Below are 26,003 nucleotides of genomic sequence, written 5' to 3'. Positions count from 1 at the left end.
ATTACTCTAGGGTTTTTCTGTCTGGTGGGCTTATAATGTCCATCACTGTCGAGGAAGAGTGAGTTAAGAGTGTGAGGACGATGCTTGGGATGCTGGACGAGCGAGGCGTCCAGCCGCGGCCCCTGGCTGGAGCGGCTGTGGCCTTCGCAGAGGCGCGAGGGAGTCGGCGCGGCTGAGTCAGCGCGACGCCAATTGGCGCATCCTGCCAGGGACCGGAGACCAGCGCCGCGGCGCATCTGGGTCGCCAGCCGACACCGCACAGGCGCGCCTTCACTGCCCGCTCACTCAGCCCGCCTCTCACGTAAACAAGCCTGTGTGAAGCGTGCGGCCGACCACACGTCACGCCACGTAGGGTGGGGGAGCAGAGCAACTACCACCAGCACGATGCCATGACGTGAGCGTCAATGACCACGGTGTGCAACTGACGGATCCAAATCGATTGAAGGAACAGGATTTGGATACCTCTGTACCATAACGGTAACCTGAGGTGTATACAATCTTTCCCTCAAGAGAGAAGCTATACGGCCGTAGTATTAGCAATGGTCGGCCGGTGTGGCCATGCGGTTAAAGGCGCTACAGTCTGGAACCGCGTGGCCGCTACGGTCGCAGGTTCGAATCCTGCCTCGGGCATGGATGTGTGTGATGTCCTTAGGTTAGTTAGGTTTAAGTAGTTCTAAGTTCTAGGGGACTGATGACCGCAGTAGTTAAGTCCCATAGTGCTCAGAGCCATTTTTTTATTAGCAATGAGAAATTCACTCGGCAAAGAAGGGAGGACTAGTAGAATTTGACGTTCCATATGCAACGTCGTCATTAGAGATGAGGCACAAGCTCCGAATAGGCAAGGATGGGGAAGAAAATCGGCCGTACCGACCATCCGGACAAAACCACTCAGATATTCATTGTAAAGTACGATGATATTCTGATAATACGAGATTCGTGTACCATAGCACTAAAACAACGTCAATATTCGAATTTAAAAACGAACTGTCACCCCTTTGATCTACAGGTCGATGTTTATCAGTGTAAAAGTGCAAAAATTATCTGCTTAAACACCATGAAATAGATGACGAATTTGAAAGAGTAGTAGCATGACAGTGGTGCTTTTCTTTGTCACTCCTATCGTGTTCATACCTTGTAGCTACTGAAACGAAAAGGCCATTCGAGGAAGTACCGAGTCTAGGAAACCTCCCAGATAGCGAGGGACGAAACTTTAGAGGGATTCAGCTATTCATTTCCAAAACAATATGGTTATCAGAATTCAGACTTGTGTAAATTCATATAACGTCAATAATAACAATTTGAAATGAATACGGATGCTATCTTGAAAATCTCCACAGGAAAGAAGTTTTAATTTATTCATATTGCAAAGAACGGGCAGATGTAATGCCAGTAGATCAAACTCCACAAGACAATCGTCAAACTGAGAATTTCCCCATCCGTGAGAGCCACGGGCTTCGGCCGACAGCAAAAATCCATGTACCCATTCCAAGATATTTTCAAGAAACAGTAATTCATCTATAAATTCAAAGCTGTGAAAACACAGAGCCACAGCAACACTGTTAACTCCACAGGGGTCGACTGATGCCAGAAGAAGAAACAGTCTGTAGTCATTTATTTTTTACCTGGTTGTTTGTTCACATTGTTGACCTCTAGTCCCTAGTTACTTGTTACGGGAATTTTCACCCCTGGTGCGATGTTATTTAGGGTTGATTTGTCTTTGTGGTTGGTTATGTGGGAATTTATTTTACTGTTTATTCCATGGATTAGTTTTTGAGTGTAGCCATTATTGTAAGCAGTTGGTTTAATGGTGTTCGGTTATCAGTTTATCATCTGCTTCAAGTTGGATTTTGTGCATTCTGCGGAGCTTGGGTCTGTATGAAGCCATTTTGTGCTTATCTAGGTGGCATGAGGTTTTATTCCTTGTGGCATCAATGTGTGCCGGTTTCCAGTATAACTGAAATTTATGTCTGTTGTTCGACTACTTATAGAGAGATCAAGGAAATGTAAACTTCGACTGTCAAGTGTTCAACAGTGAAGATGACATTCTGATGCATTTTATGTATTTATTTTGCAAGGCCCTCAATTTTTTCTGTTGTACCATCAAATAAGATCAGTATATCATCAACATATCTTTTGTAATAAGTTATTATGTTAACTACCTGGGGATTTTCTTTAAATAATTTGAATTCTTGTTTGTCGATGAAACTGTCAGCAAGTAAATTGGCAATTGTTTGTTGGTATATGTTCGGCTTGCTCTGTACGTGAAGTGAAGGGATACATGAGGGAAAGACGTACACGTAGATGTAATCTCCATCGAGGGATAGATAGAACGCTTCGGTTTGTATAGAGTTTTATATACACAAATCAGGTGCATAATTGCACGTTTATGAGTATTTCTAGGCTCAATAAGCAAGAACTGGAATGTTACAAAAATTCAGATACAGTTTCTCGACATCAGTATTGCTATTGACTATCACAGTTTGCTGATGTGTGGATTCTGAGAGTTTATTATTAGTTACATCAAGAGCCTATGCATGCTGCGAAAGCAAGAGTGCGGCGTGCACTTAGAACAACACAAATTATTGAAACGATCTGTTTCAGTAAACTGTAACCTCCAACAGGTATGTGACCAACGAACAACAGTCTTTTTCAGAGAAGTAACGAATAACGAAAAGATCCACTATCATTTCAACCAGATCAACGGGAAAGAAGACATTGCCAATCTATAGCAATGTTACTATATGCTTTTGATGATAGGCTAGCTTCTTGCTTGCAGGTTGTTGCTAACTCCTATACTCTGACCTCAGATAAATCCGATATTTACACTGTCTGAGATGCTGGCTGGAGCGTCACGGCGTTCGGCGTCTGCCTATGGGGCATGCCGTTTGAACTACCTGCAGATGCTGTTATTTGAGCGCTCCGACCATACGGCTACGTCCTGGAACATGTCGCCGTACGATGGGTACAATTCCGAATCTATCCCGACTGAAACGGCGTCAGACAGGTCCGTATCCATAAGCAGAGTCACGTGGCCTCCTACCTTCGTATCGGAGGCTGCTATGCCATCATAACGTATGGCGGTAGCTCCACACCTGTTCCAGTTGTGGGAAGGAGGGCCGTCTGTGGGTCGCTCTCCTCCAGCTTGCTAACCGCGCTGGCCGTCCTACTAGCAATTTACGTGGTGGTCCTCGCCAAGCCTACGGCTCCCAATCCCTCACATGGTCTCTCCAATCTGCACGTCTTCCCATCCCACCACTCTTCGGGCAGTGTAATCGTTCCACCCGACGACATGGCCGTCTCCAGGGTTACTGTGAAGGTCGCCACAGAGATAGGTATCTCTGCGTCCTCCACCCGAGTGACCAGATGCATGGTTATTTGCTGTTCCCAACAATGAGTACCTTGGTCGAGGACTTGCATTTCGTTGACGTTCAGGAGGAGATTCATTGTTATGGCACTGCCTAGACACATCGTACGGCACATTGTGTGAGCGGACTCGACCAGTTTTATATCTCTGTCCACTTTGGAAACGACATCTCCCGAGCATAAAAATAACCACTTTCATTTCTGAACAACTGCACCATTGTCTGCATACTTACACTACCATCTCAGTCGGACTTGCGCAACGAAAGATTGTGGAAAATTCGCCCTAACTACCGACCCGTACTACTGACAACGTATTGCCGCTGCATGGGTGTCCTGCAAAAAGCGTCTTCCAGAGTACGTGTCCACATTGCACTGGTGGCAAAAGTGCGCAAAACCTGCAATCACAAAGTCTACATGCAATGTGGCAAGGAACTAGTGGCGCGACATCAGGACCCCACAGCTTTTACTACACCATCTTTTGCGAGCTTGATGTGCACCCCCCATCACCTGACGTCCATAGGAAATGCCGGCATACTAAAGCCTGTCTACTCATTCTCCAACGCTATAAACTGTACAGCATCATGGTTTGTTCGCAATGACAGCGTGCTCTCCATGAGGAATCACCATCCATAGTCGATGCTGCATCTGATCATCATCATCGAAGTCGACTGTTTGTCTCTAGCCTCACCATCTCCGGTGGAATTTGGCACACAATGCATGAGTGGTGGAGTCTGCCTCCACTGACCACTACCACCACCTTTACGACGACGATCCAATGATGACACCAATTTCTGATGACCTTGGCCTCACTCCTGAATGGACCCTCACCATCGCAGAGTGGACACTTGTGATGTTTCCGATGACTGTGAACGAGGTGCTGGATGTGACAAGGAACAAGTCACGAGGAGCAGATGGTCTCCTGGTGGAGTTCTACTGAGCATTCACCACCACAATGCTCCCTTGCTGGATGGGGATTCCTTGGGAAATCTTTACTCCATCCTAACTGACACCACCCAAATTTGTCACAGGGGTTCCTAAGCCATCAGGAGGGACAAATGTCTTCACATCCACATACCATGCATTACCTTAACGAAAGTGGGTTATAGTATCTATATGTGCCTCCTAGAGGTGTGTAGCCTCACATATGGTCCATTCAACGAAACAGATTGCATGTTGTCATGGATCTACCCTTGAGATGACTTTGGGGAAATGCCACACTCTCATCACGATAGCCACAATGTATTGGCTCTGTGTGACACTGATCTCCACTGATTTTGCAAGTGACTTTGCTCACATTTGACACCTATTGATTCTCACAGTTGCGACATGTGTGTGGTTCTTGCCACTCTTTATACACACATCAAAATTGCATCACTCCAGTTCCCAGATCTCCTGAAGATAAACGTTGACTGTGGATATTGTATCACAGACATGGTCCCTTTGGCTTTTCAGAGATGTTACTAAACCCATCCAAAGACATAAACAACCATGCATGAGCAGCAGGGGATCCGGCAATCGACCAGTTCCAGTCATTCTACCGGGGAGGAGGTAAATGGCTCGTGTTGTCTGTAGTTCAACCATGCCCAGATGGTCAATACTACGGTTCGATCGCGTCCGCATTGTTACTTTGAGCCAGGAAGGGCTCTCAACAAGGGAAGTGTCCAAGCGTCTCGAAGTGAACCAAAGTGATCTTGTTTGGACATGGAGGAGAAACAGAGAGACAGGAACCGTCGATGACATGCCTCACTCAGGCCGCCCAAGGGCTACTACTGCAGTGGATGACCGCTACCTACGGATTATGGCTCAGAGGTATCCTTAAAGCAGCGCCACCATATTGAATAATGCATTTTGTGCAGCCACAGGACATTGCAACTACGACACTATGTAGTACAGTACAGATGGGCCCAACTACTTGCAAAATGGACCGCTCAGGATTGGCCTCACGTTCTCTTCACCGATGTGTGTTGCATATGCCTTCAAGCAGACAATCGTCAGAGACTTATTTGGAGGCAACCCAGTCAGGCTGGACACCTTAGACTCACTGCCCAGCGAGTGCAGCAAGATAGATGTTCCATGCTGTTTTGGGGTGGCATTATATGGGACCAACGTACGCCACTGGTGGTCATAGAAGGCGCCATAACGGCTGTGCGATACGTGAATGCCATCCTCCGACCGATAGTGCAACCATATTGGCAGCATATTGGCGAGGCATTCGTCTTCACGGACGAGATTTCGCGCCCCCATCGTGTATATCTTGTGAATGACTTCCTTCAGGATAACGACATCGCTCGACTAGAGTGGCCAGCATGCTCTCCAGACATGAAACCTGTCGAACATGCCTGGGATAGATTGAAAAGGGCTGTTTATGAATGACGTGACCAACCAACCACTCTGAGGAATCTACACCCAATTGCCCTTGAGGAGTGGGACAATCTGGACTAACCGTGTCTTGATGAACATATGGATAGTATGCCACGACGAGTACAGGCATACATCAATGCAAGAGGACGTGTTACTGGGTATTAGATGTACCGGTGTGTACAGCAATCTGGGCCTCCCCCTCTGAATGTCTCGCTGTATGGTGGTACAACATCCAATGTGTGGTTTTCATGAGCAATTAAATGAGCGGAAGTTATGTTTGTGTTAATCTCTATTCCAGTTTTCTGTACAGGTTCCAGAACTCTCGGAACCGAGGTGATGTGTGTATATGCCATTTGCTGGTTAGTTCCTCCCGCTGTCTCCATGGGCCAGATCAGGAGGAGACTTAGACCAATTGCTATATGCTGCTGCGTTTGTCAAGGATGCCCCCTGCCACACTACTGTGTACTGTTACTGTGTACTGTTACGCTGGAACGCCTCATCACCAGTCTTGTGAGTTGCCTTTATGCTCTCACCTTGCATGATCAGACCTATTGCAGCAGGGCCTACACAGAAGATCTCCTTCTTCTCGTCTGCTCCACACCAGAACTCAGTGACAGCACGCATTGGATCTAGCAGTATGGAAAAATTTCAGGTAGCATCCTTAACGTCCACAAGTCGATGATTATGTATATCAGGGGTGGACTCCAGCGTGCGATGCCCCGTCAGTACCACCGTTCGTTATATAGCAATCGAATTCATAGGCTTCACACGCCACACCATAGCTAAGACTTACTTCCAGCATTTACTGTCCATATAGCACTATGTTCACTGCCATGTCCACTACAGCTTGATCAACTGGAACGTTTGTAGTCCCTACACTGGTACAGGTTGCCTAGATCCTCCTGATGCGATTACTCCTTGGTCGCCAACTTTAGTCAGCCTTTGGCTAGTCTTTATCATCAGGGGCCCTTTCCAAGTTCAATTACGACACTCTAAAACTGCCCTCTATAAAAGGTGGCCTCAAACTCGTCAGCGTGCAAGTATGATCCGCTACTTTCTTCGTGTATACTATGCTACAGCTCTGGTGGGGATCCTCCCCGTCTTTGACATGGAGGCTCTTGGATATCCTCCGACCAACTTCTCTCCAACCACTAATCGATATAACTCACATCTCCCCATTATTGTACCATACTATAACTTACTTTCGCGAACTCAGCTATCTTCAGAATGATCTCCCACTCATCCACCCTCTCTGAGTTATTTACATTGTCCACACCTCACAACACCAGACTTTAGCTGGCGGACTTTTTGGGAGTGTGTCCACGCATCTTTCTAACGATTGAACTTGTCTGCACTCTGATGTGTCTTGGTCAACTGTAAATTCCCGACCAATTATCGACTTTACCGAATAGGACTGGCTACTTCGTCCATTTGTTGTGACTGACAACTCAATGACACCGACGAGAATCATGTTACGTGCGCCCTGAAATGGGACTTCTGGCTCCTAATTGAACATTTCGTGGGCTGTTACCTCCATGACCCACACTGACAGTTAGCCTGGAGTTCCTACTATTGCCTCAGGCGTTTCACTACCCTCTCTCAAAACACCATGCATTCATCTGTTTTCGAGGACAAGCTTTAGAGAACCTCGTTCACAATGGTTTACATACAGTCCTCTACTTCTAGAATGGGGTTGTGATTGTTCACCGTAACCTCATCTAGTTGCCCCATTACTGACAAATCTTTGCAGACTATCTCCAAAGCGTCTTTCTTCACACTCCATAGTTGCTGTTGCCCTGTCTCTCCATTTCATGAAGCATCTGTGGTCATCGTCCACAGTACTGTGCACCGACATGTACAGGGCAACGACTGGATATAATACGAAAAAAAGCTGATGTTTCATGGTTGTTGGGATCTGCTGTCCCTCATTGCTATCGTAGTTAAGGATAGGCTCTCAAACTATCGCCCCTTTTAGTTGCCTTAGTTTTCTTAGATGAGGCAAGGTTTAGGTGTAGTTAAGGTGGCAACGTCTGCAGAGGGATCAGTTGTTTTTGTTGGATAGGATAACAAGTGGCTGTGTTCTCTAGGTTAGTTCTGTTTTTGTTTGTTTCTTATGGGAGACACCCTTGACGCGCCAATCCAATCCTTCTATGTACATATACTAGTATTAGCGTACTTACTGCCAGAGATGTTTTTTCTCGGTGGGAGGCCTGGATTGGGGTGCGCTCACTCTCGAGGTGCCAAATGAGTAGCTACTTGCATGATCAAGTAGTAACGGCTATAGGATACCTGACAACAGCCGGGAGAGCGTTGTAGTGACCACACGCTTCACCATAGCGCATCTAATGACGCCATTGGCAGAGGATGGTACGGCAGTTGATCGGTACCGACTGGTCCACCAGAGGCTGTGGACGGAGCTTGCATTTGATGATTTACATTATCTTGAATATCAGCTAGAACGGTTTCGTGATGCAGTATCTCATTTAAGGGGAAATGCTTGTGAGAAAGGGACTGCGTGGTGTAGTCTTCCTACAGGTGAGCGGGTGAAAGTGTTTGATGCAGGAATCATCTTACGTGTTGTTGCTCATTGTAGTCACGTGACGAGTGGTGGCTGGCGTACAGCAGTGCTCGTTGCTCGCCAGTCAGCAGATGGGAACAGGGCTGCCGTGTTGTGGGGTCAGTGAGCGCGGCTCCAGTGCGGCCGTGCCCTGCCACGGGGCTATGGCGAAACAAAAGGCGGCCACGGTTGGTCTGCTGGACTGTCCGCCGGCTGGCAGCCGCTGTTATTGTGGCGCGGCGAGCGCCGTGCCAGCACAGTAATGAGGAAGCGGGCCCTTCCTCCGACGGCCGCGTGGGGGCCGCGGTTTCCTGCTGCTGCTGCTGCTCTCCACGGCTGCTTTTGCACACTAATGGCAACCACCCCACCTCATGTAGAAGGCAAATGCGCTACACGACAATTACTAGTGAGATTCGGATGTGTGGCTGGTCATTATGAAATAAACAACAATGATGCCTACATTTCGACTGTCACTACGGTAGTTCTCCTCAGCGCAAATAAACTGGTGATTTCTGGAGATGATCTTCTCTACAGGTACAGTCACGAGGCAACCTACGATACATTTGTTATACTCACCAGAGAGTTCGAGAGCAAGATGCCTGTGGAGTGGCGACTGGGTGTTAGGCTGTTCCCAGAAGAAATGTGGCCCGAGAGATCTTTTCAAGTCGCTAACATCTATGATGTATATATGCAGACTGAAGTGACAAATGAAAATTTGCACCGAATCCGGGATTCTAACCCGGGTCTCTAGCTCTCTAGGCAGATGCGCTAACCGCTACGCCACCCAGGCACAGTGGCTTTGCATAACTGCGGGGACTACACTTGCAGCCCGCATCTCGTGGTCGTGCGGTAGCGTTCTCGCTTCCCACGCCCGGGTTCCCGGGTTCGATTCCCGGCGGGGTCAGTGATTTTCTCTGCCTCGTGATGGCTGGGTGTTGTGTGATGTCCTTAGGTTAGTTATGTTTAAGTAGTTCTGTTCTAGGGGACTGATGACCTAAGATGTTAAGTCCCATAGTGCTCAGAGCCATTTGAACCATTTTTGAACTACACTTGCACGCCTCCCTCCCCAATACAAATTTCCATTAAAGCCTCATTCCACTTGGTATCCCTACTAGGATGTTGCCTACAATACTTTAGAAGGCGATTGGCAGTACCCACTGTGCAGGTTGTCCACAGGGACAGCATTTTGCTACAGCAAGACTCCCTGTTCTGCTCTCATAGGCAGCACACCGCGCCTGCTACATGCGGCGCTCGGGGACCACAGCACAGCTACGACACCTAACGATGGGCTTATAACAGTCCGAAACCGGGTCTTGTGAAAATAAAGTAATTTACAATTGAAGCGGTATTTCCAATCTCTGCTACAAATGGTTCAAATGGTTCTGAGCGCTATGGGACTCAACTGCTGAGGTCATTAGTCCCCTAGAACTTAGAACTAGTTAAACCTAACTAACCTAAGGACATCACACACATCCATGCCCGATGCAGGATTCGAACCTGCGACCGTAGCGGTCTCGCGGTTCCAGACTGCAGCGCCAGAACCGCGCGGCCACTTCGGCCGGCAATCTCTGCTACAGCAAGACGTCGAGTTCTCCGTGTGCAGTACCGAAAAATAAATGAAGCTATAGAAATAATTAAATGTGTCGTTAGCATGAAAAGAAGGATGGCTGTAGCAAGCTGCCACAGCCTCGCTGCCAGCCATCCTAGATCCAATGAGCTGCGCGTGTTTGCCAGCCAGCAAAATGACTCTGAGCACTATACGACTTAACTTCTGAGGTAATCAGTCGCATAGAACTTAGAACTAATTAAACCTAACTAACCTAAGGACATCTCACACATCCATGCCCGAGGCAGGATTCGAACTTGCGACTGTAGCACCTAGAACCGCACGGCCACTCCGGCCGGCGCCAGCTAGCAGCACGAGCTGGGTCGACCAGCTGCCGCAGTGTCTCCAGCACCAGGTCAACTACTTACAAGGAGAAGCCTCGACCTTGGGATCACGGATTTACTTCAAACTTTGTACACCTTTAGTAGGCCATTAAATCAGCATAAAATGCAATCAGTTATGAGTACTACTCTGACAATTCCGAGAACATCGCAAGAGAAGTTTTACGCGTATTTTCTATAACTGAATATCTATGCGAAAATGTTGACAGTGATAGATCATTGTTGTGAAGCGGATAGCGTTCGGGATTTGCAAAGGAGTTGTACACGAGGCGGCGGTTCGAATACCACCAACACCTTTTATTAACCTATATTTTTTTCGGCAGTGGTCACATTATTTAATTTATACGACATTTAGGAGGTAAAATAATGAAGAAAAACACCTGCATTTTCATGAAATTGTAGTGAATTTCATATGTTACTTGACTATTAACTAATTTAATTGAAATTTCAAGAACGAGGGCAGGTTTGGAAAGTCCAGTCCAAGTCAAACCTCGATAAATACTGATGAGAATGATGTTATTCACAATCAGTGCTACGGTAAGTCACAATGTGCCAGACCACAAGAGTACTGTACAACTACTCTTCGGATGTGTTCTCGACATCACACGCTGCAGGATGGTATTTGTCATACAAAACATAAATTGAAACGGCATCAACTAGGTCGAATGAATCCAGTTTTCCCGCGTTTACAGGGAATGTTCAGAGTTTCTAAGCGGAAACACACTTCATTGGCATTTTTAAAATTAAATAACGTGGCAGGTGATGAAAAAATAGATTAACAAATTAGTTTGTGCGGGAGTCGAACCATCGCCTCATATACGTTCGTCTTATGAAGCGCGAACACCAATCACTTTTTTCCCCTCTTCATTTTGTTCGCTGTTGTTTTGGGTTTGGTCTGGGTGGACGTCACAAGACATCCGTTCAAGTTGATCGTTCATTCCTTTACTCAGTTCTTTTTATTACAGAGGACAGCGCCTCTCTGACCGACCACGCTGGGCTACAGTGCCGGCAAACAGTTGACCACCACGAACTGCACCTACCCAGAGATATCTAAGCCACATAACAGACGCGTAAAACATCTCTTGCGATTTTCTCGAAATTACCAGAGTAGGTTTATATCACAAAGTTGTCCGCAGTACCTAATGGAACAAGGACCTGTGGCATTGTCGATGATATGACTGGTGGATGAATACAAGATCAGCAGCCTCTTGGATTAGGCTATGTCACTACACTGGCATGCTTGGACTTGTTTCTTAGTCTTTTACTACCGTTTAATGTCTGAGCAACTATTACAACCAGCATCTTGTATAATTTAATTTGTAATACAAAATGAAATGTAGACTGGCAATGGCAAGAAAAGCGTTCCTGAAAAATAGAAATTTGTAACATTGAATACAGACTTAAGTGTTAGGAAGTCTGCTCTGAAGATATCTGTGTGGAGTGTAGACCTGTATGAAAATGAAACATGAACAACAAACAGTTCAGACAAGAAGAGAATAGAAGCTTTGAAATGTTGTGTTACTTAACAATGCTGAAGATTATATGGGTAGATCACGAAACTAATGAGGAGATACTTAACAGACTTCGGGAGAGATGAAATTTGTGGCACAACTTGATTAAAAGAATGGATCGGTTGATAGGACAGGCTCTGAGACATCAAGAGATTTCCAGTTTAGTACTGGAGGGAGGAGGGGTGGTTAAAAAATTGTGGAGAGAGACCAAGGGATGAATGCAGTAAGCAGATTCAGAGGGGTGTAGGTTGCAGTACTTATTCGGAGATGAAGAGGCTTGCACAGGATACAGTAGTATGGAGTACTGCACCAAACCAGTCTTCGGGCTGAATATCATAACAACCAGACGAAATTACGTTACGTACAGAGTCCTCAAATGAAATAAACAAATCAGTTAAAACTAAGTCAATAAACAAGTCAAATCGAATAAGATGAGGGTAGATGCGACTTATCCATTGGTCCGTTGCCTATAAATGCGTTTCAAGTTTTTAATACTAATGAGGCACACACAGTGATTGAGTATTTGCTGATCATTTCTGAAAATAATATAAATTTATTATCCACACATTACTTTCATGCTAGGAAATAATTAGGTATTGAAAACAGGAACAAATCACATTCTTTCAGATCGGCAAACTGCTACTACAAAAACGTTCCCTATGTGGTGGCGTGTATCAACACGATAATGGTGCCAACTCCTAAGTGAAATCGTGAGACTGTAGGCTCACAGCGGTGATACCTCTCAGTAAACACAAGATGGATGACCATTCCAAGGGAAGCTCACCGCGCTCAGAATAGATACAACCACGAAAGTAGATAGACGTCCCCGACTGTTGAAATTGCGTTGTAAACGTCATAGTGATGTCACGGAGTGTTACTAAGGTGAATATAGCATATCCCCTCTGCCTGTTCTCTAAGGAGTGGGTAGCGGAGCCTTGCCGAGAGGGAGTGTGTGTCCTTTTGGCCTGAGCAACACCTTGGCCGTGGATAGTTATCCTCCTGGGCCAAGTAAGCACCAACGACGCAGCAGAGGACTGGGGCGTGTTGTGAGTCTGCAAGTGGCCGGGCTTGCAATGTGTACGAACCGTTCCTGATCCGTGCAGAGTATTCAGCTTGTCGCTGTGGTGAGGGTGTACAGAATGACTTGGTACCACCGTCGTTTGCACAGTGCTGCTAGGTTTTATTTCGACCCTTTTTTTATGTCTTCGTTTGTGATGTTTTTTTAAGACTCTTTTTGGCGCCAGTTAATTTTATTGCCACCCCAGGTACTGCTAATCATTAAATTTTGCAGTCGTTGTTGAGGCCCATCCATTCGAATACAGTTCAAGTCTTTATGAAGTCAGTTAAAGTTTTTTGCATTTCTAAAGTGTTTACTTTCCGTTTGAGAGGCTTATCTTGTTAATAAAGTTGTCTATGTTCGTCAAATGCGCTTGATCACAACCGAACCAAGTCTTCCACTCTTCATACTAACTCGTTGGCCCGTTAAATCCCAGTAGATATTCAGGGGTAATTGTGACGTTGCCGGTGATAGTGGAAACAAGACTGAAGAAAAATCACGAGACATTCGTAGGATGTGTCGGCCTGGAAAAAGCGTTCGACAGTGTAAAATGGCACAAAATGTTCGAAATTCTCGGTAAACTAGGGGTAAGCTATAGGGAAGGACTGGTAATATATGGTATGTACAAGAACCAAGAGGGAACATCAAAACTCGAAGATCAAGACCGAAACTCTCGGATTATAAAGGATGTAAAACAGGAACGTATTCTTTCATCCCTACTGTTCAACCTACACATCGGAGAAGCAGTGACGGAAGTAAAAGAAAGGTAGAAGACTGGATTAAAATTCAAGGTGAAAGGATATTAATAATAACATTCGCTGATGGCATAGCAATTCTCAGAGAAGGTGAAGAACAATTGCAGGATCTGTTGGTTGGAATGAACATTCTAATGGGAACATGGAATGAGAGTAAACTGAAGAACGACGAAAGTAATGAGAAGTAGCAGAAATGAGAACAGCGAGAAACTTAATATCATAACTGGTGATCATGAAACAGATTAAGTTAAGGAATTCTGCTTCCTATGCAACAAAATAGTACATGACGAACGGAGCAGACTAGTGCTGGCAAAAAGGGCACTCCTGACCAAGAGAAGTCTACTACTATCAAACATAGATCTTAATTTGAAGAAAAAATTAACAGGAATGTACGTTTGGCGCACACCATTGTATGTCAGTGGCTAGACTAAGGCCTCCCGTCGGGTAGATTGTTCGCCGGGTGTAAGTCTTTCGATTTGACGCCACTTCGGCGACTTGCGCGTTGATGGGGATAAAATAATGGTGATTAGGACAACATAATACCCAGTCCCTGAGCGGAGAAAATCTCCGACCCAGCCGGGAATCGAACCTGGGCCCTTAGGATTGACATTTGTCGCGCTGACCACTTTTTTTTTAAACCACTGTGCAACCTCGCTTTTTCTCCCCTAGACCGCTTTTTTATATTAATTGCCTTAGACCGCTTTTTTTCTTTTTTTCTGCCAGTGGGCATTAATTGAAATCAATAGGAAAAGTTCAAAATTTGTACTGGACCAGGATCCGAACCTGGACCTCCTGTTTACTAGCCAGATACACTGACCACTTTTTCCTTTTTTGTTTTTTTTTGTTTTTGTTTTTTTTTCTTTTTATGTTCATTTTTTATTTTTTTATTTGTTGTAATTGTAAATTTTTCTCTACCAACTTTTTTTTATACGGAAAAAGGCGTCTTTCAGTTACGACAAACAAAAGTAGAATGTACATCCGTAGCAACAACAGAACAAGAGCTCCTTCTAAACTGTCAAATAGAATTCGAAACTAATAGTATGATGATAGATAATAAAGAAAGAAAAATGTAACCAAATCCCGCACGCCATTCCATGTGCGTGGCTCATCTGCGTACAGATTCCATGTTCCAAACTGATAAAACATTTCGCAGCGTGTGGAGCTCCATGACGGCGGTCATCCTCTGCCCGGTACTCCCCAACTGTGAGAGGGGTTATCGAAGACACTGTGCGAATAGTTCGCAAATAGTTGTCGGTATCGGGGTGTACACTCAAGAGTGCTATGACTGTCCTGGAGAAATTGCCAGTAATCAAGTACCATCTTCTCATCATCCCGAAAGAGGTAGCATAAGGACAGGCCTTTAAACCATGTGAGAGCGTGAGTCTTCGCAGGTGGGAAATAAGTATCCTCTGGACAAAGGAGGAGCCGTGGCTCAATTGTGCGAGGCGCGATACGTAGGTAGCAGGCGAGGATCTTCTGCACTAGCAGCCATACCTCTAACGCCGATCCACATGTTAAACGGTGTTCGTCAGTATCCACGAGGTGGCAACGTGGGCGAAGGTGGGAATCCGTCATCCCAATAGCGTGCAGCCTTTGTCGTGTTACAACCTTCCCGTTCACCACCTGGTACCACGCGGCTCGTACCCGCGTGGGGAGGAACGGCTTCTGGACCGCTCTCCACACTGCAGGCCATAGGGTGGTCGGGCTTTTCCTCTCAATCACATTGCGAGGGATGGACCCTAGCAGCAGCCTGTAAACGTCTCTCGTCTTGGGAGTGCGAGTGTTGGGGAGGTCTGGGTGCACGTAACTATACTCAAGAATAAATGCCGATAGGTGCGAGAGTGAGAGTGTAATGTGCGCAATCGTGACAGGTGGCAGAAGAGACGCCGGCAGCAATTCCTCTAACAGACGTCCCGTAAGGGAAGCATCTTTGTGGGTCCACAATTTCATCATTGTGCTCAAGTATAACGCTGTAGCTCTCGCTCGTACATTTATAAGTCCCAGTCCACCATCACGCGGAGGGAGGGTGAGTGTTTCGTAGCGGACTTCGAATAGGTGTCCGGCGGTAAGGTAATATCAAAACGCTGCTTGCAGTCTGTGTGCCATAGCTGTCGATATCGGTAGGACCTGAGCCATGTGGATCATCTTAGTCGCCACGTGAAGGTTGAGGTATTCCACACGCTGTAGGAGGTCCATCCGTCGAAGTAGGTTCCGGCGAACTTCTGTGCGTATTGCCTGTGGTAATCGTGCATAGTTCATGGTAGCCGTGCGGCGCACATCCTGTGTAAATGTTACGCCCAAGAACCGGATCGTGTTGACTAGTTGGAGTGGGGCTAAAGCGTTGTCCCTTAGACTTCTCCCAATGCGCATCGCTGCCGACTTGGCCACATTCATGAGGCTGTCTGCTGCCAATCCATAACGATTGATCCATTGTATCACCGAGCGTACCTCGTCACCAGATCGGACAAGTAACAGAAGGTCATCAGCATATATCCTGCAGTGAAATGTGTGATCCCTCAATGAAATGCCCAAGAACCTGTTTTTCAACCCTCCGACAAGTGCTTCGAGTGCGATCGCGTAAAGGATCATGGAGATTGGGCATCCTTGGCGAACTGACCGTCGGATCGGAAAGGGACCCGCAATCCGTCCATTCACCAGTACACGGGATGCAGCTCCACGGAAAAGGCGCTGAAAGATATCAAGAAAGTCAGGCGGGAAGCCCATACGGGCCATAACGGACAGAAGGAACTTGTGGTGAACTCTGTCGAAGGCGTGGTCGAAATCAATGGAGATCAGAGCAGCTCGAAGGCGACAGGATGTGGCGATGGCTATTAAATCCCTGCATTCGCTGGTTGCCGTTTGCATTTTGGTCACTCCGCCCTGTGTCGTTTGCTCCATGGAGAGGAGTAGGGGCAGAACCTTCTTTATGCGGCTGGCGAGTAGTCGGGCGAAGATTTTATAGTCCGCGTTGAGCATTGTAATTGGCCTGTAGTCCTCGACCATCCGACCTCTGGAAGGCTTGTGTATCGGTATGAGGAGACCTTCCACGAATCCAGGTGGCACGTGGGAACCGGGGGTCATCAGTTCTTGGTACATGGTGATCCATCGGGGCATCGTTAGATGGCGGAAAGTCCGATAAAACTCGAGCGGCAGTCCGTCTGGCTATTTGTTGAGTGCTCCCTTGTTGAGCGCGTCCTCGATGTCGTCCCGTGTAATCCCACCTAACAGCGTCGCCGCTACTACATTGTCGAGGGTGTGCAACACGTGCTGCAGTATGTCGTGCTCATCCGCTTCCTCTGTATTCACCTCGTCGTAAAACCGGCGATAGTCATCTGCATAGGCTTCTGTAACCGCCGCCTGAGTCATTACGACCCTACCACCTGGCAACATGAGGTCCGTGATCAGCTGCTGTCGGCGTCGGCGGCTGTCGAGTACGATGTGATGCATAAACAGGTTTTCTCCTTCCGCTCGGTCTTGACGTCGCGATCGCACGACGCCCCCCACCAAACGTTTCCTCGTAAGCGACAATATTTTACCTTTAATTCTGCGGCCTTCCATTCGTCGGTTTGGAGATGGTGGTTGGCTGGCGAGTTCGCGGAGCATCGTGTAATAAAAGTCCAATGTGTGACGATGCCACGCTGCGATATCTTTCCCGAGCTGTGATAGCACACGCCGAAACGCTGGTTTTGCACATTCCACCCACCATGCTAGAGTCGAAGGGTATCGGGGAAGACGGCGTTCGCAATCCATCCATGTGTTGGCGATAATCTGACGGCATTCCGGGGCTTGAAGATGTGCCACATTCAGCTTCCAGGGTCCTCGGCTGCGCCATATCCGCTGCTGCTGTAGAGTGAGTGTGCATATGAAAGCGCTATGATCGGAGAAGGCAAGCGGCCAAAGTTCGGCGTCCAATACTCCCGCCGCTAGAGCTCGTGAGACATAAATGCGGTCTAGGCGACTGGCTGAGTGACTAGTAAGATATGTCGGCCCGGGACGGTCACCGTGCACTGTCTCCCACGTGTCGGTGAGAAGCAGATCTCGAACCAGGAGCCGAAGTTCTTGACAAGTCAAGAAATGCGGGACTTGGTCTTTGGGGTGGAGCACACAGTTAAAGTCGCCGCTGAAGATATATTGATCGAAGCGACTGATAAAGAGGGGGGCGACATCCTCCGAGTAGAACAGCGATCATTCGCGGCGTTTGTCAGTTCCTGATGGAGCGTAAATGTTAATGATACGCGTGCCCAGTGCTGTGATCGCCAGCCCCCTTCCTGACGGAAGGTAAGTCACTTCTTCGATGGCAATTCCATCGCGCACAAGTATTGCCGTACCGCTGCCATTTCGGTCCACCGGTGACATATATGTCACATAACCGCAGAAAACTGGGAGGGCCGCTATATACACTTCTTGCAACAGGGCATTGTCAACGTCCGAAGAACGAAGCATCTCACGCAGCAACTGGATCTTCACTGCCGTTCGTATTGTGTTGAGGTTAAGCGTGGCGATACGATAAGCTTGTTGCCTAACCGCAGGTGCTAAGTTATCCATTAAGACTGGAATTACCTATGACGCTTCTGACTGTATTGACACCTCCGCATCCCCCCAAACCTCACCTGCAGTCCTTTCTAGAGAGCCGGCGCCAATGGCGTGGGCCCTGTTGGCGTAACTTGCATGGTGCCGTCGTCGTCGTGATCATCCGCCCATGTCGGGGAACTCAAAGCCAGATCGGTTTCCCTAGCTTCCTCAGGACACGGCATGGGTGCTTGCACTCCAGAAGGTGGTGGGCAGTATCTGTCCTGCGTATCGGATTCCGATTTTGCCACTGTAGATAAGTGTGGTTTGTCCTCACCTCCGTTCGGTGGTGCCACACTGCAGCAAATGGCGGCTGCCTCTGCGGTAGCGTCGTCATTGAAGGTGGAGTCGTCGTCCTCTGGAGGCTGTGTCGCATCCCGTTCGGAAGTTACCCTACGCCTCCGCTTCCGTCGCTTCGGAGAGCGTTGCTTCCTGGTGTGTCCTTCTGTCTCAGACGATGGCAAAGATTCACGACGTTCCGGCACAAAGGCAGCCGTAGGCACAATAAGCGAGTCTACGGCCATGCTATCGTCATGTATCTTGTTATCCGTCAACGGGGGCGGCTGCATCGGAGTTGAATCCGTAGCTTGTGGAACGGGTGCGTCGTCGTGGCCCTGTATTGGAGGATGGAGCCGCGACCCAACAGTGGATATCGGCTGTCGTGGTGAAGTGGGCGCTATCGTGAGGGCTGCTGCACAAGTCACGGGAAGCAGCGTCGGCTGCGACGGCGGGTCCGCGCGGCAACCACTGATATTCAGATATGAAGGTACATGTCTTTCAAGTTCTATTCGGACCTGACGGACTCCGTTCAGCACAGGATATGTCTGGAATTGCATCCATTTTTCCGCAATTTGATCATGCACCGTGCCGTAGGGGCGCACCGCTGTCACGACGTCCTCCGCCGGTAGTTCGAAAGGAAGTTCGAAAAGTCTGATCGTGCGAAGTCCCATGCCAGAATAATCGACTTGCACAGTCCCAACATTGCCATCAGCATGGCAAAACTGAGGCCCTGTTTTGTTTCCCGAAGGATCCGTTCACATGTTGCGTCGTTGATGATCTTGACATATACGATACTACTCACAATGGACAAGTGAATGCCGAGAATGTCGGTCGCCGGGATTTTAACTTCTTCTCGTAGAAACCGTTCGATTTCGAGTGCTTTGGTCAGTGCAAATTCGTTGCGGAACGTAAATTTGAGCGTCGATTTTCTGTATTGGTGCGCCATAGTGATCTATACGCTGAGCACGGCACGCGCGAAACGGCCGAGTACGATGTGAACAACACGAGCGCTCGCTCCGCGACAGGAACACAAACAGCGCGTCCTCACCGCAGCACAGCCAAAGGCCAACTTAACCACTCAGCTACCGGGGGCGGACTATATGTCAGTGCGACACGGACAGTGGGAAAGTAACGGTGCCTTGCACGAGGTCCGGAACAGAGGGGAATCGATGAATTTTTGATATAGTGCTACAGAAGAATGTTGAAAATTAGGTGGACCGATAAGGTAGGGAATAGAGGTTCTACACAGAATTGACGAGGAAAGGAATTTGTGGAAAACACTGAAAAGAAGGAGGAACAGGATGGTGCGTCACCTGTTAAGACATCAGGGATCAACTTCCATGGTAGTAGTAGGAGTGCAGAGCTTAAAAGACAGAGATTGGTATACATCCAGCAAGTAACTGAGAATGTCGATTGTAAGTGCTACTACCCGCATCTCGTGGTCGTGCGGTAGCGTTCACCCTTCCCACGCCCGGGTTCCCGGGTTCGATTCCCGGCGGGGTCAGGGATTTTCTCTGCCTCCTGATGGCTGGGTGTTGTGTGATGTCCTTAGATTAGTTAGGTTTAAGTAGTTCTAAGTTCTAGGGGACTGATGACCTAAGATGTTAAGTCCCATAGTGCTCAGAGCCATTTGAACCATTTTTTTGTAAGTGCTACTCTTAGACGAAAAGGTTCACGTAGGAGAGTAGTTCGTGACGAGCCGCATCAAACCAGTCAGAATATTGGAAGACTAATGACCCAAAAAAAATTTTTTGGTGACCGTTTAGGCCTGTTGTGTATTAATGCTCTTCGCACAGCTGTCCACATGTAGACACACTGCACACCCCCTGTCGTTCGCTGCGTCGTTGCCGCTTACTTGTCCTAGACAAAGTTAACTGTCTACTGCCAATTCGTTGTTGCTCAGGCCTTCCGTAAACTTCTTTCTTCGCTTTTTCGTTTTAGTCTTCTTAATTTCGTGCTTTCAACTGTAGCCAACAAATACTACCCTCTACAATCCACACAATGGCGAAATTCAGCCAGAACATTATGACCACCACCTAATAGCCGGTAAGTCCACCTTTGGCACAGATAGCAGCCACGACGCGTCGTTGCATGGAAGCAGTGTGGTCTTGGTAGGTCGCTGTTGGGAGTTAGCACCACATCTGCACACACAAATCATCTAATTTCCTTGAATTCTGGGAAGGGAGGCGATGGACTCTAACCCCACGTTCAATCGCGTACCAGATGTGTTCGACTGCGTTGACATCTGCCGAACTGGGATTGTGTGAGGGGGGGGGGGGGGAGGGGAGAAGGGCAGCACATCAACTGGAACTTGCCACTGTGTTCCTCGAACCACTCCTTCACGCTCCTGGCCTTGTGACTTGGCTCACTATCTTTTTGAAAAATGCCACTGCTGTCAGGAAACATGATAGTGTGTACGTGGTCTGCAACCAATGCACGATAAGTAATGGTACCTTGCACGAGGTCCAGTAGAAATGGACCCATGGGTTCACACGTGAATGTTCCCCAGAGAATAATGGAGCAGCCGCCAGCCTGTCTCCACCCCGCAGTACAGCTGTCAAGGAGCTGTTCTCCTGGAAAATGACGGATTCGCGCCCTTTCATCGGTATGATGATGAAGATATCGGGATCCGTCATACCATGCAATGCTTTGACACTGTGCCAACGTCCTGTGCCGATGGTTACGTGCCCATGTCAATCGTAGTTGCCGATGTCGTGGTGTCAACATGAACGGTTCATCGGGTGCGAGGGCAATCGTTAGGAGTTTTCGATGCACTGTGTGTTCAGACACACTTGTACTCTACTCAGCGCTAAAGTCTATGTTAGTTCCGCCACAGTTCGCCGCCTGTACTGTTTTATCTGTCTGCACAGCTTACGACGCCCGACGTCTCAAATGAGGGGTGGCCGCCCAGCTCCACGACGTCTGGTTGTGGTTTCACCTTGGTTTTGCTACGTGCTGAGAACACTCGCTACAGCACTCCTGGAAAACCCGACTAGTCGGGCAGTTTCCGAATTGCTCGTGCCGAGCCTCCGGGCCATCGTAATCTGCTCTCGGCAAAATTCAGGACAGCGCGCTCACTGATACTGCATGCGCTGTGCGTGAGTCTGACTAGCGGTCGCCCCTCGCGAGGTGACGCTGCCATCGCCTGGACGTGTTTATATCGATAGTAGCTCGGTAGCTATACACTACTGGACATTAAAATTGCTACACCAACAAGAGATGCAGATGATAAACGGGTATTCATTGGACAAATATATTATACTAGAACTGACATGTGATTACATTTTCACTCAATTTGGGTGCATAGATCCTGAGAAATCAGTACCCAGAACAACCACCTCTGGCCGTAATAACGGCCCTGATACGCCTGGGCATTGAGTCAGACAGAGCTTGGATGGCGTGTACAGGTACAGGTGCCCATGCAGCTTCAACACGATATCACAGTTCATCAAGGGTAGTGACTGGCGTATTTGACGGGCGAGTTACTCGGCCACCATTGACCAGACGTTTTCAATTGGTGAGAGATATGGAGAATGTGCTGGCCAGGGCAGCAGTCGAACATTTTCTGTATCCAGAAAGCCCCGTACAGGACCTGCAACATGCAGTAGTGCATTATCCTGCTGAATTTCTCAGGGATAAAATAAAGGGTAGAGCCACGGGTCGTGACACATCTGAAATGTAACGTCCACTGTTCAAAGTTCCGTCAATGCGAAGAAGAGGTGACCTAGACGTGAAACCCATGGCACCCCATACCATCGCGCCGGGTGACGAATACACGCTTCCAATGTGCGTTCACCGTGATGTCGCCAAACACGGATGCAACCAGCATGATGCTGTAAACAGAACCTGGATTCATCCGAAGAAATGACGTTTTGCCATACGTGTACCCAGTTTCGTCGTTGAGCACACAATCGCAGGCGCTCCTGCGTGTGATACAGTGTCAAGCGTAACGGCAGCCATGGTTTCCGAGTTGACAGTCCATACTGCTGCAAACGTCGTCGAACTGTTCGTGCAGATGATTGTTGGCTTGAAAACGTCCCCAGCTGTTGACTCAGGGATCGAGATGTGGCTGCACGATCCGTTACAGCCATGCGGGTAAGATATCTGTCATCTCGACTGCTAGTGATACGAAGCCGTTGGAATCCAGCACGGCGTTCCGTATTACCCTCCTGAACCCACCGATTCCATATTCTGCTAACAGTCATTGGATCTCGACCAACGCGAGCAGCAATGTCGCGATACGATAAACCGCAACCGCGATAGGCTACAATCTGACCTTTATCAAAGTCGGAAACGTGATGGTACGCATTTTTCACTCCGGTCAACTGCTGTTTGGGTATGAGAAATCGGCTGGAAACTTTCCTCAAGTCAGCACGTTGTAGGTGTCGCCACCGGCGCCAACCTTGTGTGAATGCTCTGAAAAGCTAATCATTTGCATATCACAGCATCTTCTTCCTGTCGGTTAAATTTCGCGTCTGTAGCACGTCGTCTTCGTGGTGTAGCAATTTTAATGGCCAGTAGCGTATTATCCTGGCTGATCAGAGTAACAAATCGAAGGTAATAACGGTATTCCACTTCTGTTATGATTCATTTCAAGACGGTAATGCAAAGAATTCCAACGTTTTGCCCCATGGAGACCAAATGGAACATTGTTCTCAATGATTCTGCTTTGGGACTAATTCTTACACCACAAGCAGTTACTAGAATGAGAGCGTGCGGTTGTGTAAGGCAGACTTCCGTTTTGTTTCTATTTCCTTTATTGATGCGCAGTAGGGATTGTGACCTCAATGTTTCAGGAGGGAATCTAAGGGGAGAGCTTGGTTCACTTAATGACAGGGGATACGGAGAACGGCCAGAGGTTGCGGTCTTCGACCGACAAACAGGCGCTCCGTCCGAGTTCTTTAATGCGTCCGGCACGCGACTGTCGCCGCGATTACGTCACTGGTGGAGAAGCGCCACGTGAACTTTGCGTGGCTTCCCGGTGTTTCTCTTCGGGCGGCAGCCAACGCTGGCGTGCGGCAAGGCAACTGCCACGACCGCCAACTGCACTACCGTTTATACCGAGGAGGCATCCATGTTGAAATTGTCAGGAACTGTCCGGAAGGGACAATCTAGAGACACATGACAGAATCTCTAGCCGCTACTCTGGATTGAATGTGGTGCTTTGTAGATGTAAGCAGTTAATACCGGTTACCATCTCGTTAGGCTGCAAAGCCTCAGTGATGCTTCCTATTCAGTTTGAATGTTTCACTCTGTAGAGCAACGTAGCCTGTCACGAAAGTTCTGGTGCTTTGTAACAGTGTGCTGGACTAGAATTCGAACTAGGAGCCTTGCAATGTTCCCGGTTTATGTACCGGGCTGAGGCACAGTTTTAATATGCCACGAGGTTTCCATGTTTCGCTTTATCCCTTATTACCAATAGGTTGCTGCATGAGTTCGTAGCGTTTTTGTTTTGCATGTTGGTATTCCGGTTGCTATGGGTTTATCTACAGACTATCTTTTTTATTTGCAGTTCACTGTTGCTGTTTGAATTAACATATTGTGGTTTTGGCATTTGAAGATAAGAGTGGAGCTATGGATGTTAGGAAATGGAATGCCCAGTGGAGTAATCGGAACATTTCCGACGTGTTCTTCAAATTTTTGTGAATTCCTGAGGGACTAAACTGCTGAGGTCATCGGCCCTAGACTTACGCACAACTTAAACCAACTTATACTAAGAACAACACACACACCCATGCCTGATGAAGGACTCATTTGCGTTGCGCGTGGGTGTAATGCCACTAGACAGAGCGCGACAAGAAAATGATTTCCTTGTTTTCAGGAGAATCATTTTGACGTTTGTGACTCTCCACGTTCAGGGAAACCTTCGGAATTTGAAGAAGACCTTTTAAGAGCATGGTTCAAATGGCTCTGAGCACTATGGTCATCAGTCCCCTAGAATTTAGAACTACTTAAACCTAACTAACCTAAGGACATCACACACATCCATGCCCGAGCGGTCGCGCGGTTCCAGACTGTAGCGCCTAGAACCGCTCGGCCACCCCGGCCGGGTTTTAAGAGCATGAATCCGCAATGATCCACCTCAGTGTACCCCAGAACAGGCAAATGTGATAAACTGTGGTCATTCCACCATCGTGCAAAATTTTCATGCAGTGGGGGAGGTTCAAATTCGAGTGTATAGGTGCCGTATCCTCTACGCCAAAATCAAAAAAATCAGCGGTTGGCCATTTGTGCAACTCTGCTTACTCGTCATCAATTGTCTCGTGAACAATACCAGCCATCCCTTGTAACCTTGAGTTAAATTAAGACTTCAATTAATCGACGAAACAATGGAATACAAAACTGGTCAAGGAAACAGAAAACATAGAATTAAAGTCACTTAGAAATTAAATTAATAGGAATTGCCCGGAAGCTAAAGCCAAATCCTCGCAAGAAAAATCTGAACAAATCGTAAAGAAAATAATCTTTGGTATGACAAGTTCAGATTAAAAAGAATATTCACAGTAAAGGTAGCAAATGCTAAAGTGATAAAAGAGTTTAACAGAGTTTGTAGATGACTTCCCGTATTGTAAGACAGAAGGCATTGGTAACATTCCTTCGTAATTTCTGAATCATTGGCAACCAACGACTGTTAAAGTGGCTGTGTAGAATGCTTGAGCGTGGAGATAGATCGCTACACTCTCGGAAAAATATCGTCAGCAGAGTCCCAAATATACCAAGGAAGATTTAGTGCAAGAACTATCACAAAAGCAGTTTAACGTCTCATACATCAAAGCTGATTACAAGCACGAAGAACGGAAAAGAGTATTGAGGACCTGCTAGATTACGATCTGTTTGGTTTTAGGAAAGCTAAGGGCACTTGGAGGCAGTTCTGACTTTGGGCTTGGTAACAGAAGGAAAACACACAGAAAAAAATCAAAACACCTTCGTAGGATTCGTCGTCCTAGGAAAAAAGTGAGATAATCTAAAATGGTAACATTCTCGAAGAAACAGATTTAAGCTGTAGTAAAATATTGGTAGTAAATTATAGGTGATGAGACATACTTTTCGTTCTAATAGATCTTTAGTAAAAAAATCCTTCAGGAAGTAGAAAGTGTCAGATAACGAGAATAGACAACAAATATTGACAAAGAAAGACTAATATGCTAATGTATTACATATTTATTCCCCAAACGTGTTTCAGCGACAAATATCGCCATTATCAGTGGGTTCTTTAAATCTAAAACACACAGAAAATAGCGTAGTTACACAAACACTTTTACACTTTATTACATTTTTGCTGTTTTGTTTTTGAAAATAGTTTTCTGTGGATACGTTCATACTACTTTATTTATTGTACGTTATAGAATGTTTTTAAGAACTGTTACCGCTGTTTGCGGCACCTTTTCTGAGCTTTTCTCTGCTGCCGTTTTTCTCGGCATACATCATGTCATCTGCAACTGTGTGATTGGCTGTTAAAATACAAATACTAAAAGGTGAAATTACGTACGTCAGCGTTATACTCTTGGAATTGCGGTATGTTGTGGATACAGGTTTGGTGTGTACTAGTCAGTTGCTTAGTTTGTCGTATACTTAAGTTCGTTGGGCGGCATGCAGCTAATTTT

This window comes from Schistocerca cancellata, chromosome 1 (genome assembly GCF_023864275.1).
Source record: "Schistocerca cancellata isolate TAMUIC-IGC-003103 chromosome 1, iqSchCanc2.1, whole genome shotgun sequence".
Lineage (NCBI taxonomy): Eukaryota > Metazoa > Arthropoda > Insecta > Orthoptera > Acrididae > Schistocerca > Schistocerca cancellata.
This window is presented reverse-complemented; position numbering follows the sequence as displayed.